The 16,807-nt window shown below is 42.5% G+C and overlaps 1 protein-coding gene across 13 annotated transcripts in view; it reads left to right on the plus strand.

Moving 5' to 3' along the window:
- Positions 1 to 5,976: 5,976 nt before the first annotated feature.
- The window catches only part of PRRG1 (proline rich and Gla domain 1), a 98,168-nt gene continuing 87,337 nt past the window's right edge, over positions 5,977 to 16,807 (plus strand). For 2 of the 13 annotated variants that reach the window (XM_075132142.1, XM_075132154.1), the window contains exons 1-3: positions 6,105 to 6,171; positions 6,709 to 6,789; positions 7,609 to 7,809. The gene's annotated coding sequence lies outside the window, so the exon portion shown is untranslated. Of the gene's footprint in view, positions 6,172 to 6,459; positions 6,524 to 6,708; positions 6,790 to 7,608; positions 7,810 to 15,250; positions 16,443 to 16,807 lie in introns of those variants that run through there. The other 11 variants (XM_075132147.1, XM_075132156.1, XM_075132161.1 and 8 more) reach the window with 10 other exon arrangements.

Raw genomic sequence — 16,807 nt, forward strand, 5'->3', positions numbered from 1 at the left:
AATTGGGACTGTCCCTATAAAATCAGGACATCTGGTCACCCTAATTTTGGCAGCGGGGGAGGGAGGGATTGTTGGTGTTTAATAATGGGGTTTAGTAACCAACCACTCCCTCCTTGCCCTCTGCCAGGAGCTAGAAGCTTTGTCACCTGAGGATCCCCCTGCAGAAGTAGTGATTCTCAAGAGGCTGGATCTGCTGTGTTTAAAGTTGCTTTGCCAGAGGAGAATGGTGCAGAGCTGTCATAAGCATATCAGAATCTATATTAATAAAGCACACTCATTTTCAAGTCAAGAAATCATGATATTCTAGGACACATGGAAATATGCAAAAGCTAAGATTTTAGAAAGTTCTATTAGTCTAGCCCCAGACATTGATATATAAAGCAGATGTTTAGCATTTGATAATATTCAGTTCAATTTTCAAACTCCCTGTCATGCTTTTCTTGAGCCAAACATACCCTTTTCAGAACAGTGTGGCGTATAACTCTCTAATATGATACATCTATTCATAATCTAGGATTGTGCCACATGGGCTAAATTACTGTGACATGGAAAAAAGGTGAATGTGCCAAAAATAGTATAGAATGACATTTCATATTGATTTATGTTATTCTTTTTCTTTGGTATCGATGCCCTTTGCCTGTTTAGTGTATCTATATCTACATCCTCAGCATTTTAGCTAGCTTTCATAAGGGGATTTTATTTCAGTGTCAATAAGATTGTAATTATACAAATTGAGATTGAAAATTTCAAAGTCTCCCTCCCTACTCCCCAAGCCCAACCAGTGATTTTGGACCTGCAGTTTGTGCGTATAAACATTTGTGCTTGCAAAAATCTGCTTATACAAATTATTTTAAATTTCCTGTTTGGGTAAGTGGTTACTGTTTGTAGTACTAATCCTGCCATTCACATGCTTAAATTACTGTTTTTTTTTAAAGTAGGTGCTTATTTAGAAGCTGTTAATATGTGACCTTTTAAAATTAATTTGGCAGGAAATCATTCTTGACTAGTATTTCATTTACTTGCTGAAAATGATTGCTTTCTGTGAAATGAGACCCATTTATTAAGAAGCATTACAGCTAGAAGGCCCATAGATGAAGCTGAAGATTTAGAAGCTGTGGAAAGTGGTTAACTAGGAAGAGCATATTGCATATGTTTAAATCTAAAATAACCCCATTTGAACCTAAATCACTGTCCACACAATAAATCATCTTCATTTCTCTCCTTAAATTAATGTGACCCTGATGAAGCAAAGAGCACTAAATAGGTTATGTTGGCTATATAGGCCTTAGTAGTTCACTTTATTGCCATGGGCATTTATTTAGTTTACAAAGTAATTTATTGCTTCTTCCAATGGCTCAAGGGATTTTGAACATATATAGAATTCCTTGTTTACTGATTAAGGCTGTCAAAACGTCTTTCAGTTATTTTCATTCAGTCTTCCTATATTTGGTAATAACTGTGCTAAAACATGGTAATATCCATGTTTATTAGCTGTGAAATATATTTGAAAATATCTCATCTGCCTTTTAATTCTAAATCTAGTTCCAATAAAGAGATTGAGGAAGATTTATATAATAGCTAATTCTATATTTAATCTTCTGTTACCATAAATGTAAGTGTACTTCTACTATTGTACCATTAGCAAATTCCTTTTTGTGCTAATTGTCATTCATTTGTTAGTTTACAATAGTAAAGGCGAAAGGTGCTGGATAAGCAGCTCTGGAAACCGAAATCATAATCCACTGAACAACTGAAACTGTAGCACAAGCAGTAGCAATGTAAACTTCCAGCACACTGCACTCTGTCAGGGTGCTTCACCCCTGTTTAAGAGTGTTTATTAAGTCTGGAGGGAGATAAGTTAAAATTATGTCTACACAACATACCTTACAGTGGCACAGCTGTACTGCTGCAGCTGCGCAGCTATAAGGTCTCCCACGTAGCTGCTCTGTGCCTGCTGATGGGAGAGAGCTCTCCTGTCGGCATAATTAAACCACCCCAAATAAACAGCAGTAGCTATGTTGGAGGGCAAGCATCTCCCGCTGACACAGCACTGTCCACACTGGCGCTTTTGTCAGTGAAATGTATGTCAGTCGGGGTGTGTTTTTTCACACCCTTGGCCGACAAAAGTTTCACCGACAAAAGTACTAGTGTAGACACAGTCTTAGTTCAGTCTCCCTACCATTCAGGCCTCAACCTGTCTGATGGCAAAGTTGCCAGCTGAGGTTATATATTTTTTAAAAAACATATTCACTAGGACAGTGGTTTTCAAAGTTTTTTCACCTAAAAAATTTCGAATGGAGGTGTGGGCCCCTTTGGAAATCTTAGACATAGTCTGTGGACCCCAAGGCATCAGCAGATCACAGGTTGAAAACCACTGCACTAGAAGATGGACAAAGACCCTCAATCCATTTCAAATAGACCACTGAACAACACACATCAGTGCATTTGGATCAGAAGTATCTAACAGTGAAAGACTTTCTATCCACAACCAACTCTTTGAGCTGGCCTGTTCTTCTGTTGCAAACCCTTACGAAATTATAGCATCAAAAATGAAGACTGCTAGAAGTGCTCAGCAAAACTGACCTAATGTACATTTGCAAGTTTCAAGGACTAAAAATTATAGTTACATACAATTTTAGACTGCAGATCTTTTTGGACCCCCTCTTGCATGAACTCATACAGAAAAATGGTAAAATACAAAACCACCTTATTATGCCAGGATGAACCTTTTTCTACAAGCCATTACCCTCTGTTCCCACTGAGGGTTACTAAAAGAAACTACACCATTTGCTCAAGAAACTCCCTGAAAAAGCACAAGAACAAATCCGCACAGACACACCACTGGAACCCCGACCTGGGGTATTCTATCTGCTACGCAAGATCCATAAACCTGGAAATCCTGGACGCCCCATCATCTCAGGCATTGGCACCCAGACAGCAGGATTGTCTGGCTATGTAGACTCCCTCCTCAGGCCCTACGCTACCAGCACTCCCAGCTATCTTCGAGACACCCCTGACTTCCTGAGGAAACTACAATCCATCGGTGATCTTCCCGAAAACACCATCCTGGCCACTATGGATTTAGAAGCTCTCTACGCCAACATTCCACACAAAGATGGACTACAAGCCGTCAGGAACTGTATCCCCGATAATGTCACGGCAAACCTGGTGGCTGAACTTTGTGACTTTGTCCTCATCTATAACTATTTCACATTTGGGGACAATGTATACCTTCAAATCAGCGGCACTGCTATGGGTACCCGCATGGCCCCACAGTATGCCAACATTTTTATGGCTGACTTAGAACAACGCTTCCTCAGCTCTCGTCCCCTAATGCCCCTACTCTACTTGCGCTACATTGATGACATCTTCATTATCTGGACCCATGGAAAAGAAGCCCTTGAGGAATTCTACCATGATTTCAACAATTTCCATCCTACCATCAACCTCAGCCTGGACCAGTCTACACAAGAGATCCACTTCCTGGATACTACGGTGCTAATAAGCGATGGTCACATAAACACTACCCTATACCGGAAACCTACTGACCGCTATTCCTACCTACAAGCCTCCAGCTTTCACCCAGATCACACCACACGATCCATTGTCTACAGACAAGCTCTACCATACAACTGCATTTGCTCCAACCCCTCAGACAGGAACAAATACCTACAAGATCTCTATCAAGCATTCTTACAACTACAACACCCACCTGCTGAAGTGAAGAAACAGATTGACAGAGCCAGAAGAGTACCCAGAAGTCACCTACTGCAGGACAGGCCCAAAAAAGAAAATAACAGAATGCCACTAGCCATCCCCTTCAGCCCCCAACTAAAACCTCTTCAACGCATGATCAACGATCTACAACCTATCCTGAAGGACGACCCATCACTATCACAGATCTTGGGAGACAGGCCAGTCCTTGCTTACAGACAGCCCCCCAACCTGAAGCAAATACTCACTAGCAACCACACACCACACAACAGAACCACTAACCCAGGAACCTATCTTTGCAACAAAGCCCGTTGCCAACTGTGTCCACATATCTATTCAGGGGACACCATCATAGGGCCTAATCATATCAGCCACACTATCAGAGGCTCGTTCACCTACACATCTACCAATGTGATATATGCCATCATGTGCCAGCAATGCCCCTCTGCCATGTACATTGGTCAAACTGGACAGTCTCTACGTAAAAGAATAAAAAGGAAAATCTTTTTCACTAGGAGGGTGGTGAAACACTGGAATGCGTTACCTAGGGAGGTAGTGGAATCTCCTTCCTTAGAAGTTTTTAAGGTCAGGCTTGACAAAGCCCTGGCAGGGATGATTTAGTTGGGGATTGGTCCTGCTTTGAGCAGGGGGTTGGACTAGATGATTTCCTGAGGTCCCTTCCAACCCTGATATTCTATGATTCTATGAAATGGACACAAATCAGATGTCAAGAATTATAACATTCAAAAACGAGTCGGAGAACACTTCAATCTCTTTGTCACTCCATTACAGACCTAAAAGTGGCAATTCTTCAACAAAAAAACTTCAAAAACAGACTCCAAGGAGAGACTGCTGAATTGGAATTAATTTGCAAACTGGATACAATTAACTTAGGCTTGAATAAAGATGGGAGTGGATGGGTCATTACACAAAGTAAAACTATTTCCCCATGTTTATTCCCCCCTCCTCTTCCCTCCACTGTTCCTCAGACATTCTTGTCAACTGCTGGAAATGGCCCACCTTGATTGTCACTACAAAAGGTTCCCGCCTCCCCTGCTCTCCTGCTGGTAATAGCTCACCTTACCTGATCACTCTCGTTACAGTGTGTATGGTAACACCCATTGTTTCTTGTTCTCTATGTATATAAATCTCCCCACTGTATTTTCCTCTGAATGCATCGGATGAAGTGAGTTATAGCTCACGAAAGCTTATGCTCAAAAAAATTTGTTAATCTCTAAGGTGCCACCAGTACTCCTTTTTCACAAAGCGAACACTCCTTCTCCGTAATGGCGGATGGGGGCTGGCTCTAGTCTGAGGGAAAAACTGCCCTGAGAAGAGACGGGGAGGTCCTAGAGCAGTGGTTCCCAAACTGGGGTCCATGAACCCCAGGGGGTTCGCAAAATGTTACGGGGGGTTCTCGGGAAAAAATTCCCTAATGGTGGACAGAGCTGTCCCTATGGACCCCGGGCAGCACGGGGCCAGCAGGCCGGAGCCCCTGGATTTCCAAGAGCTAAGCAGATCAAAGCAAGCATATCTATCACACTGAGGAGATTTAAACTTCAAGACTCCTTATAAGAAATGGAAAGGGAGGTGGATATTTTCCCCTGTTTTTAAAATTAAATAGGCAGCTAGTATTGTTTCTAAAATTATTAGGAAGAAGAAGTTTAAGCTTTGTTGGAACGTGCGTTGTGTGCCCGGACTGCTCAAGACCTGAATGCTTGTGTAGGAGGAACTCTTTGAGTTGGCTTCTTAAATCCCTTCACGCTGTTTCACATCTGATACTCCTTGATGAAACATAGGAGCCTTGTCTTATAACAGGCTTTTTCAAAGTGATACAAGCTACGACAGTGAGATCTTTGGAATAGTGTTGCCGTTTTCATGATGTAATAAAAATACTATAATGATAAACACTAATTAATAATAAATAGTGTGTAATAAGCATGATATAAAAATAAATTTTATATTTCCAAGCTCACTGCTTTTCTCATCTATACTCAGGTAAAGGAGAAAATCCCTGGAAATATTCCTTTTTAGGAGGGGGTTCGAGAGACGTGACATTTTACTGAAAAGGGTTCACAGGTTGTTAAAGTTTGGGAACCACTGCCCTAGAGGGGTGAGATGGGGGCTGAGGCCCAGAATAAGAGGGTTTAGTGTGCGCAGGGGGCGGAGCAGCGCTCCAGATGGCGCGGGGGCGGGCAGGCTAGTCAGTCAGCCCCGCCCCGCCCCGCCCCTCAGTGCGCAGGGCGCCCCTTCCCAGTGAAGCTCCCGCCCACAGCGCCCTGGCTGCCTCATCCCCTGCCGGCTGGGGCTGGGGAGCCGCGGCGCTTGCGCAGAGGCAGCGCCAGCGGGGGCCGTCCCGGGAGTCTCGAGAGCCGCGAGCTGGGTTGCGGCTGAGGGGGGGAGCGGAGTGGGTCGTGCGCCGCTCCCGGACCGGAGAGAGGAGCGCGGCGCGCCGAGGTCTGTGCCCGGGGCTGCCCCTCTGCCGGGGCGGGATGGGATGCGCCGCCGGGGCGGGTGTGCGGGGGGTGAGCTGGGCTGATGGGGGCTTAGGCACGTGGTCTGTGGGTGGGGGCAGGGTACGGGGACTGGTGCGGGGGTGCAGGGTACGGGGTGTGGCAGGCGGCGCCGGGGGGTGCAGGGTAGGGGGAGTGGCAGGCAGTGTCCAGGGGTGGGTGGGGGCAGGGTACGGGGACTGGCAGGCGGTGCCCAGGGGTGGTTTCTTGCTTAGAGCAACTCTTCCAAGTCCTTCCTCTGCCGCCCCGAAAGTTCGGAGTTGGCGCTGCCTGCGTTTCTTCTCTTCTTTTGGGGGGTGAGGTGGTTGGAAAAGTTTGCTGTGGGACTGTGTTTAGTTGAGAAAGCCTGTGTATGGTGTGTTGGGGGAGGCAGCTTGCGGTGCTGGCTGTCCGGGGGAGTGATAACGGGGGTTTCTTGTCTGATTTCTGTTCTGGCCCATTGTGCTGCTGAAAATCAACAAAGGGGGTGTCTGTTTTGCAGGCAGCAGCAGGGTCTGACAGATGTGGGGGAGGGAGCTGCTCTTGCTCGCATTCTGTGTTCAGCAATTGTCTCTTTTGGGAGGTGAGAAAAAAGATCCTTTCAGCTCCCCTCCTCCCCGCCCCACCCTCATAGTCATCTGATGTTGGGTGTTTGTGACTGTGAGCTGTTTTGTGGATGGTGGCCCTGCCATTGATTGACAGAACTATGGATTGGTGGTGGTTGTTGTTGTTTTTTTAAAAGGGAGATCCCAGTGTTTGGGTCTGTCACTGTAGTTTCGGTACTACATTCAGTTTTAGGTAGCTGGGTATCAGGAAGATAGAGGGAATTTAAGGGAAGAGTGAAACCCAATGACTGTGGCTGGAGATTGATGAGGAAAGTTCAAAGTGTATATGTAATGTGTGTGTAGATATAGATATACATATGGTGGGTGGATCCTGCTGTAGAGGTTGCCTGGCACTTCCCATTATAAGACCCAGTTTTCAGTTGCTTATAACCTTGCTGAACTTTAACTGTTTGGGTGGAAATTTTCTATCCTGGGTTCCAGCCTCCGGTTGTATTTTTTTTAAAAACTGTTTTGTTTTTAATTTAACAAGTCTAGGAAAGAATATGTTCTGCCCATGTTAAAAAAAATTCTATAGTTTTGTTTGGAAAGCTCAGCTACTCTAATGCTTTGGATCAGGGACTTGACATTTGGCTTGTAATTGGCCTTTATGTTAGAAATCGGCCTCTAGCCATCCCTGTTAACCAAACAAATTTGGCCAAGTTATAAGCCTTTGAAAAATTGCAGTTAACATATGCTTGGTAGACACTTCTAAGATTTTAGCTAAATTCCCTGAAGATTTTGTCCACGCTAGACATGCTTCAGGCAGCAGCTGAGCAGAACTTTTCTTGTAATTGCAGCTCGGGGCTGTTGCTGGCCATGCCAGGTCTAGGTCTTGGCATCTGAACGCTCTATTTGGAGGATTGAGACTGGCTGAGCAAAAGGATTGAGACAAGCAGCTGAGAGAGAGGAACTACATGAGTGCAACATTACGAATTTGTTCTATCTATAAGGATGGAGTTTGCGTTTGAAGCAAGAAAATTAGGCAACAGTTGAAAATGGTGCTTTTGATTAATTGAGATGTACAGAGGTCTGGGGGGGTGGTAATGAATGTTTTGACCCCCTGCAATCTGGCTTCTGCTTCCTTCACTCTGTTGATATGACTTGTCAAGGATTTGACTTTTTCTTTGCTAAATCTCAGATTCTCTACTCTGTTCTTTTTGACTTCTCTGCTGCTTTTTGTGCTCGTAATCACATCCTCCTTAATGAAATACTATCCAACCAAGGCTTCCAGGATGCTGTCTGCTCCTAGCTTAGTGTTTCTGCAGTCTCTTTCTTTGGCCTCCCACAGCCATCTCTGCGTGTTCTTCAGTGTTGCTCCTTAAATTCCAAATAAACTACTTGAAAAAATGGTGTAGAGAACAATAAAGCACTGGCCAAAGAGTGGATTGAATGACCTAATGTCTAACTTTGCTGTCCCTGCCAGCTATTTTTGTTCAAGTTCAAACGCTGGTAACTATTTAACCTTTTCAAAACTAATCTAACAATACCCAGCCATTTCCTTGTTTACCCTTTACTATGTGCTAATGGGTCTTGTTAAACAAAACTCTCTTTTCAATGTCTGAGGTGTGCTTGGTCCTTCCCCCTTTGTAGCTGATTGTTGATGCTGCTGATAATCAAATTCTCCGTAGTGCTGTAGCAATCAGTAATATTGAGTTACTAATCAAAATTGTAAATTCCTCCCATAAAATCAAAATGTGTCATATTTTCAAATTGGAATTTAGAAAACTGCATGCTAACTGCCTAAAATCCTACTGAATTTTTAGTTTATTTAAAGCATTTATGTCCTGCCTTAAGCTATTGTAGTGTTGAGTTGTGGTATTTCATGGTAGGGATGACTGTTTCTAGGGTAGAGAATGATTTTTGTTGTGCAGCTTGTAAAGTATTTATAATTCTAGATGGAGCTATAAATACGATTGGATATACACTTGTAATATCAGGCAGAGACTGACTTTGTTCTGTGTTTGTACATCCACTAACCAGTGGGGACCTGGTCTGTGACTCGGGTTTCCAGGTACTATGGTTATACAAATAATAATAATGCTGCCTCTTTCTAAACTGTGGAAAAATACTTTTGGCATAAAATGAGACTTCTCTAGTGTACTTGGGTGGGAAAAGAGGTCTTGTTAATCTGTTACTTGCTTTTGAATGATGCAGTTTTGCGGTAGTTTTTTGGCTTGGCTACACTTACATTTGATAGCGCTCTAACTTGCTGGCTCAGGGGGGTTAAAAATCACCCCCCTGAGCGCAGCAAGTCAGAGCGCTTTAAAGCGCTGGTGTAAACAGGCTCCCAGTGCTCAGAGCTAATCCCCTCGTGGAGGTGGATTACCAGGAGCACTGGGAGAGCTTTCTCCCAGTGCTCGTGCGTGACCACACTCGCACTTCGAAGTGCTGCCGTGGGAGAGCTCCAGTGTAGCCATGCCCTTGGACAGATTTGTGTGAAGTGTTGTACATTTGTTTGGTGAATTGTTCTAAAAGTTCCGAATCAACAAATTAAGCTTTCTGTATTAATTGCTAGTTAAAGTGACAGTATTTTAATAGTGATCAATACATTATTTAGTCGGAAATCCTGTAACATTTTTAGGCTAGTGATCAGTCTATTTCAGTATAGCTTCTCCAGCAGTGGTCAGAATCAAGTGCACCTTTCTCATGTCAGTAAAATCATGCTGCATGCAGTCCGGGAATAAACCGTCATGGGGGAAGTTTCTTAACCCCAGCCATTAGAGTTTGGCTTTGTGCCCTATAGCATGAGGATCCATATCCCTTCCAAACTCTTGGTTTGTTAGGATTTTTTATGCGTTTGGAGGGTGTGGGATGTTATTTCCTATTGTTGTAACTCTGTATACCTGTTTTCTATATAGAAATGCCTAATCCTTTTTTAAACCCTGCTAAGGTCTTGGACTCTGTGTTGTGGCAATGAGTTCCATAGTCTAATTTCAGGTCTCAGAATAAAGTAAACATAAGCTATCTCTAAATCCATAACTTAGGTAAAATTTCAACTGCCTCTTTTGTAACCTTCATCATCTTCGCCATATCTCAGTAAAACAGCTTAACACTTGAAGAAGGGATCCTCTTTGGCTGAAAAACTATAGTACTGTTATCACTGCTCAAAAATATATGTCTACCCACTAGCTGCTAGGCATATGATGGTGCTTGTGGGGGGAAGTACCAGTATGATCTAGAGGGAAAGCCCTGCTGAAAAGTTCAGCCTCCTTGCATCTCCCCAAGTGCTTGCTGGTAAAGGGGTGGTGCTGGGATTTTTACCAGGGTGCTGTTCACTGACTCTACTTAGAGTCTCTAGCTTTCATATCAACCTTTGGATTCTAGATTCTAGTTACTTGCTGAAGGGGAGAGGGAGCTTTTGGTTTCTCCTTTCCCTATTCCTCAGTCTCAAGACTCTGGGCTGTTGCGAGGAGTAATAGGGAAAAGAGGTCGCTGCTATTGCCCCAGTCTTTTTTTTTTTTTTTTTTTGTCCTTGTGGATAATTCTTGTGCCTGTCTTCTGTCTCTTCAGTAGCTACAGCTGACATTGACATAATTCTTGAGGTTCTTACTATTGTTCATTCCTTACTGAATAACAGCCATGAAACTGACTAGTCTTGCTAATTTCACGGTGCTGTTGCTTGGCAAAACTGTGAGCAGCAACAACAGAGGAGGTGGACAGGTGGTAACCCTGTTAGTCTGTTTGGAGATTTAGTAAGGCAACGCTACATGAGTCTACTTTTGGTTTCCAGTTGGGAGACTTTCTTTGCAAATCATAGGGCTAGAGAGGTAACTTTTTAAACTGAAAGCTTAAATTTTGCAGAAACTGAAGTTAGGTGACAAAGACACTGTGAACAGCTTTTCACTTTTCAGAGTAGCAACCATGTTAGTATGTATCTGCAAAAAGAACAGGAGTACTTGTGGCACCTTAGAGAAAGCTTATGCTCTAATAAATTTGTTAGTCTCTAAGGTGCCACAGCTTTTCACTTGTGATTTAATTTTCTCAAACCATGACTATAATTTTAGTAGTATCCACAAATGTGTGTTCCCCATGTGCTTGAGACAGACTTTCCAATTTAATGACTTATTAAATTAATTTCACTGCAGGGTTAAATTTATCAAGTGACTTCAGTGAGTGTAAAACACTTTACTGACTCAGATCTTTTAAAGCTAATTTTAAGTAGTACATTAGATTTTTTTTTTTTGTAAAGTTCCATGACACACTAGCAGCCTGGATTGTTCTCTGTAAATGGTTTGCCTTACATTGGCTGTTTCTTTGCATGTTTTATATTCAGAGAGAAAACGTGTCTTGTACTAAACTTCAACAATTATTTCAGACAAAAGGAAGTGCAATGTAAATGGAGACTCTTCTTCTGTTAAGTGGATACTGTTTTTTCTTGGTAGCTGCAGTGGTTTATCCACTAGTGCTGGAGGTGTACGGAAAAATCATTTAAACTATACCTTAATGCAAAAATGGGAAGAATTGCCTTGGCACTCTATAATAATTTAAAAACCTTGCCACATGATTCCATTGCTGCAATTCTAGTGATTTTTTTTGTAGCATTGTACTTGACTGTCTAAAATTGGAAACAAACACAAATTACATATCTTCATGCAACTAGGCACTTTATTTTCAAGTTAAGCTTCAGCCAAAATGGGTCATTTCTCTTTATTGACTAAGGGCTAAGAGAAGACAGCAGGGTCCACTGCGTGTGTGGGAGGGTACCTAACGTACAGTCTTCCTCCATGCTATGGCAGGTAAATATTTTTAAGATGTTATTCAAATAGTGTGCCCTTCCTCCCCCCTCCCCCAACCTTTGTACTTTCAGAGCCCTGCTAGAACTGTTGACCCCTTTGGACACAATGGTAATGACTAAGGTTTGCTGTCAGTTATTTTCCCTCCAAAATGACTGTGGCTATGGAAGTGGCTCATTGGCACAGCCACCCAAGCTATTACACATGTTGGAAGAAAGGGATCAAGTCTTATCAGGTTGAGACATGAGTTCAAAATTCAAAATGCTAGAAGACTTTGGATAATGGGTGATTAGTCTAAATAGAGATGATGCTCTTAGCATTTCAACCTTCACACATCATACCAGTAACCCATAGTAAGCTTCCTTCTCTTTTTAAATGAATGAGCTTCTCTGTATTAGAGGACAGAAGTCTGTAATTGAACTGCTTGTATTTCAGCAGTTCAAGCGCAAGTGTTTTAGAGTCCACTCTTGCAGATTTGCCCCTCTTTTGGGGTGTCTCTTTTCTAAACAATGGCAGTTGTTGATTGTATTGTGGTAGTGCCTACAGGCCCCACTGTGCTAAGTACATAAGAATGGCCATACTGGGTCAATCCAAAGGTCTATCTAGCCTAGTATGTCTTCCAACAGTGGCCAATGCCAGATGCCTGAGAGGGAATGAACAGAGCAGGTAATCATCGAGTGATCCATCTCCTGTCACCCATTCCCAGCTTTTGGCAAACAGATGCTAAGGACACCATCCCTGCCCATCCTAGCTAATAGCCGTTGATGGACCTATCCTCCATGAATTTATCTAGTTTTTTTGAACCCTGTTATAGTCTTGGCCTTCACAACATCCTCTGGCAAAGAGTTCCACAGGTTGACTCTGTGCTGTGTGAAGAAATACTTCCTTTTATTTGTTTTAAACCTGCTGCCTATTAATTTCATTTGATGACCCCTAATTCTTGTTTATAAAGGAGTAAATAACACTTCCTTATTCATTTTCTCCACGCCAGTCATGATTTTATAGACCTCAATCATATCCCCCTTTAGTCATCTCTTTTCCAAGCTGAAAAGTCCCAATCTTATTATCTCAGACGGAAGCTGTTCCATATGAATCCTTTTTGTTGCCCTTTTCTGAACTTTTTCCAATTCCAGTATATCTTTTTTGAGATGGGGCGACCACATCTGCATGCGGTATTCAAGATATGGGCGTACCATGGATTCATTTTTTGTAACATTTGTACAGTGAGTCCAAACTCAATTTATAAGGTAAGTAGCTGGTGCTTAGCCCACAGTTAAATGCAGAACTACTAGATGCAGTGCCTTCTGGGAAACTTCAGAAGGCTACTGTGGAATAACAAATCGGTCACTGTATGATGGAAGGAACACTTTGAAGATCTACTGAATCGTGACTTCGATGTTGATGAACGCATCTTTGACTTAATCCCTCAGTATACCATCCAGGATGATCCTAGAACCACCAACACTTCTTGAGGTAAGAAAAACCATCAAACAGATGAAGAACAATAAGGCATCCGGACCTGATGGAACTTCCACTGAAATCTTCAAAGAAGGAGGAGAAGCACTGGCTCACCAGCTTCACGCCCTAATCCTCAAGAACTGGAATTCAGAAGAAATCACAGCCGACCTTAGTCACAATCGTGGCATTCCTACCTTCAAGAAAGGAGACAAATCAGATTGTGGAAACTATCAAGGAATCTCTCTGTTGTCCACATATGGAAAGATCCTCACCAGAATTCTCCTCAACAGGCTGCTCCCTCTTTCTGAGGAAATCCTCAAAGAATCACAATGCAGATTTAGACCAACTCAGGGTATCACCAACATGATCTTCACTGCTCACTAACTTCAGGAAAAGTACCATAAACAACACCAACCTCTCTATATTGACCTCATTGACTTCATGAAAACATTTGATTCCATCAACCATGAGGCTCTGCGGAGAACTCTCATCAAATTTGGCTACCCGCCAAAATATGTTGCTGTCCTGCGACCCCTCCAAAAGAGCATATCCATGACGGTTGTCAGCCGTGAATCTGAAACAGACTCCTTTATAGTCAAGACAGAAGTCAAGCAAGGTTGTGTCATCCCTCCAAACTTCTTCTCCATCTTTCTTGCTATCATTCTCCTCATCACTGAGTTCCTCTCCAGACTTGATATCCAATACAGAATGGAGGGCAAGCTGTTCAACCTCAATTGCCTCCTATCCAAGACACAGACTATTATTAAATCAGTCATGGAACTTCAGTATGCAGACAACTGTGCCTTGTGCGCCCACTCAGAAGAAGATTTTCAAAAAACAGTTGACGTCCTCTCTGAGGCCTACAATCAACTGAGTCTCTCACACCACACCAAGAAAACGAAAGTGCTTCATCAACAGGCTCTGAACTACCAGGATCCTGCTCCCACAATCAAGATAAACAAAGGGACCCTGGTGAACATTGAGCACTTCCCCTGCCTCTGTAGCTATCTGTCATAGAAAGCTGACATTAAGAAGGACATTCAGCACTGCCTCCAATGTGGCAGTACAGCTTTCGGACGTTTGAGAAAATGTCTTTGATTATGACATCAAGAGCAAAACCAAACTTCTTGTGTACCAGGCCATTGTCATCCCTGCTTTCCTGTACATACCAAAACCTGGGTCACACACAGTAGGCATCTCAAGGCTCTTGAAAGATATCATCAATGGTGCCTCCGCAAGATCTCCCAAGTGAAGGGGGTTAACTCACGCACCAACATCTGCATTATGTACCAAGCCAAAGCTTTCAGCATTGAAGCGATGATCATCAGCCACCAACTCTGTTGGGCTGGTCATGTTCTTTGAATGCCAGACAATTGACTCCCAAAGCAGTCACGTTCTCACAACTGAGCCATGGCCAACAGATGAAGGGAGGGCAGAAAAAGCACTTCAGAGACACCCTCAAAGCCAACATGTAGTGCAACGTTGACATGAACTTATGAACTAAGCCCTTGACTGATTAAAATGGAGAAGTACCTTGTGGCAAGGGTCCCAGCACTTGGAGACCCAATGAAGACCGAGAAATGGAGAAGGAGGTAAGAACATGACACAGCCCAACTCAACAATCCTGATCCACCCCTTCCACCAGGAAACATCTGCCCTGGCTGATGAGATGAATGGATCCCAAATTGGTCTCATTAGCCACCTGCAGATGCACCCGCAATAGCCAACTATCATTTCTTGGAAGACAATTCTCCTCGAACTTCGAGGGATCGCTGATGATGGAACAATAGTGGGAGGATTAGTTGAATTATATTATCTAAACGGCATCCACATTGGCACTAGAATACTTCAGTCTGCAGCATAGTCTGTTCAAAACAGTATTCAGCACATATGTAAATCAACTGGAGTGCTTTTGTGTGTGTGTGTTAAAATTCTACCTGGAACAAACAATACCTGGCACAGTAAATGTCTCTAGTATGGACAGGGAAAATATGTATTTTTAAAATACATATGCATGGAAACTCCCACATCACTTAGATCTGGGGGGAAAAAATAGCTGTTTAGAAAGCTTCGGATTTTTTTCTCTTCATATGGCTGATCCCTCTTTTTTGTTTTATTTTAGAATTTAAAGCGCTGTGAACATCTGTTGTGACTATTTTTTGTTTGACTATAAGTTTTACATATCCTTTCATTTTTTTAAATTCAGTTTTCAAACATGACAAAACATAAAAGAAAATGTTTAGGCTTTCTGTACTTATTATATGATGAGCAAACGAAATGCCCATGTCTAACTTTTGCATGACTGCTATTCCATGCACTTAAATATTTACAGTTGCTAATTTCAGTGGACTGGAAAAATCCCGTAAGTACTTTGCTTAGTAATCTTATCCTATGTGCCTTGTTTCTGGGAGAAAATAGGCAAGGCAGGAAAATAGGCAAGTCTTAACTTGCTGACAGTGCAGAACACTTAAGACAGTATTCATTTTCAAATTTCTCTTGTTCAGTGTGGTACTTAAAACAAGAGATAAATTTCTTTCCTACCCTTTCCTGGGTAATTTCCCTAAACTGAACGAGCTGTAAGTCATTCTGTGTGTACCAAGGAAACACTAAATATACTCAAAAAGAGAAGGAGGACTTGTGGCACCTTAGAGACTAACAAATTTATTTGAGCATAAGCTTTCATGTAATTCTGATTGAGATCAAATCATCTTTTTTTCTTGTTCCTAAATAGAGTAGTTTCTTCACAAAGATTTTTTTTTCACATCGTTACCACAAACACATTCTGCATATTTATAATTTTCATGAAAAGTCATACGTGCAGCATATATGGTACCAAACTTCTTATGCATGTAATGCAGGGAATAGAAAAGAGAAAGGAGGGGGAGTGATCAAAGTTGTTAAAACAACACAGTTATCTAGACCATACCAGTGGAAAAAGGAATTGATAATATTGGGGAAGAAAATTTGCAAAGCTACAAGATCCTGGACTCTGGGCATCACACAAAATTAATAACTCTGTGGTTCTGATTAGGATTCCCTGTCCATTTCAGAATAGCAAAGAACTGATAATGTGAACAGTATGGTATAATAGTGAATGGGACCTACAAACAGCATTATCCCATTGTGAAGATAGCTACACAAGGACAAGGTGAAATAAACACAGTCTGCTGTAAACGAATCAACCACAGATGGTTCTGAGACTGTTTGGCACAGATGAACCTGACCACAAGTTGTGGAGGTTGGACCAGTCTAGTCATTAGAGAGAGAAGGAGGTGGTACGGCTCGGGGACACAGTATGTTCTCTGGGATACCACAACTGTTTGGTGGGGACAACATCGTGCCAGGGGAGCCTGGATGGATTTTGACTGAACCTCCCCTCTCTGGCTCAGATTGGGAGAATGCAACAGTCCACGACAGCCAACACCAAACGGGAATCACTGGTAACCAATCTCTTTGCACACATACCTCCCTTATCCATTAACACTGCTTTTTTGGTACAAAGGAAAATAGAGCAATGGGCATCAATTGCTTTAATAGCAGAGGAACAAGGAATTGGAGATAATAGTGTATAGGCAGTGGAAACACCCTGGTGGGCTGTGCCAAAGGAGGTGAGCTTGCACCTCCTGGTTTGTACTTGGAGCCTACTTTTAATGGTGGTTCAAATGATTAAAACCATTGCGGTTTTGGGAGTATGCTGCTGGGTAATAAACTTAACAAAAAAGAGCACAAAAACAGGAATATAATGCAAATGAAATGAATGCTAATATAAAAAGACAGAATTGGGAGAAAATAGCTGAGTCCTGGC

This window comes from Caretta caretta, chromosome 1, assembly GCF_965140235.1.
Source record: "Caretta caretta isolate rCarCar2 chromosome 1, rCarCar1.hap1, whole genome shotgun sequence".
NCBI classification, from domain to species: Eukaryota; Metazoa; Chordata; order Testudines; family Cheloniidae; genus Caretta; species Caretta caretta.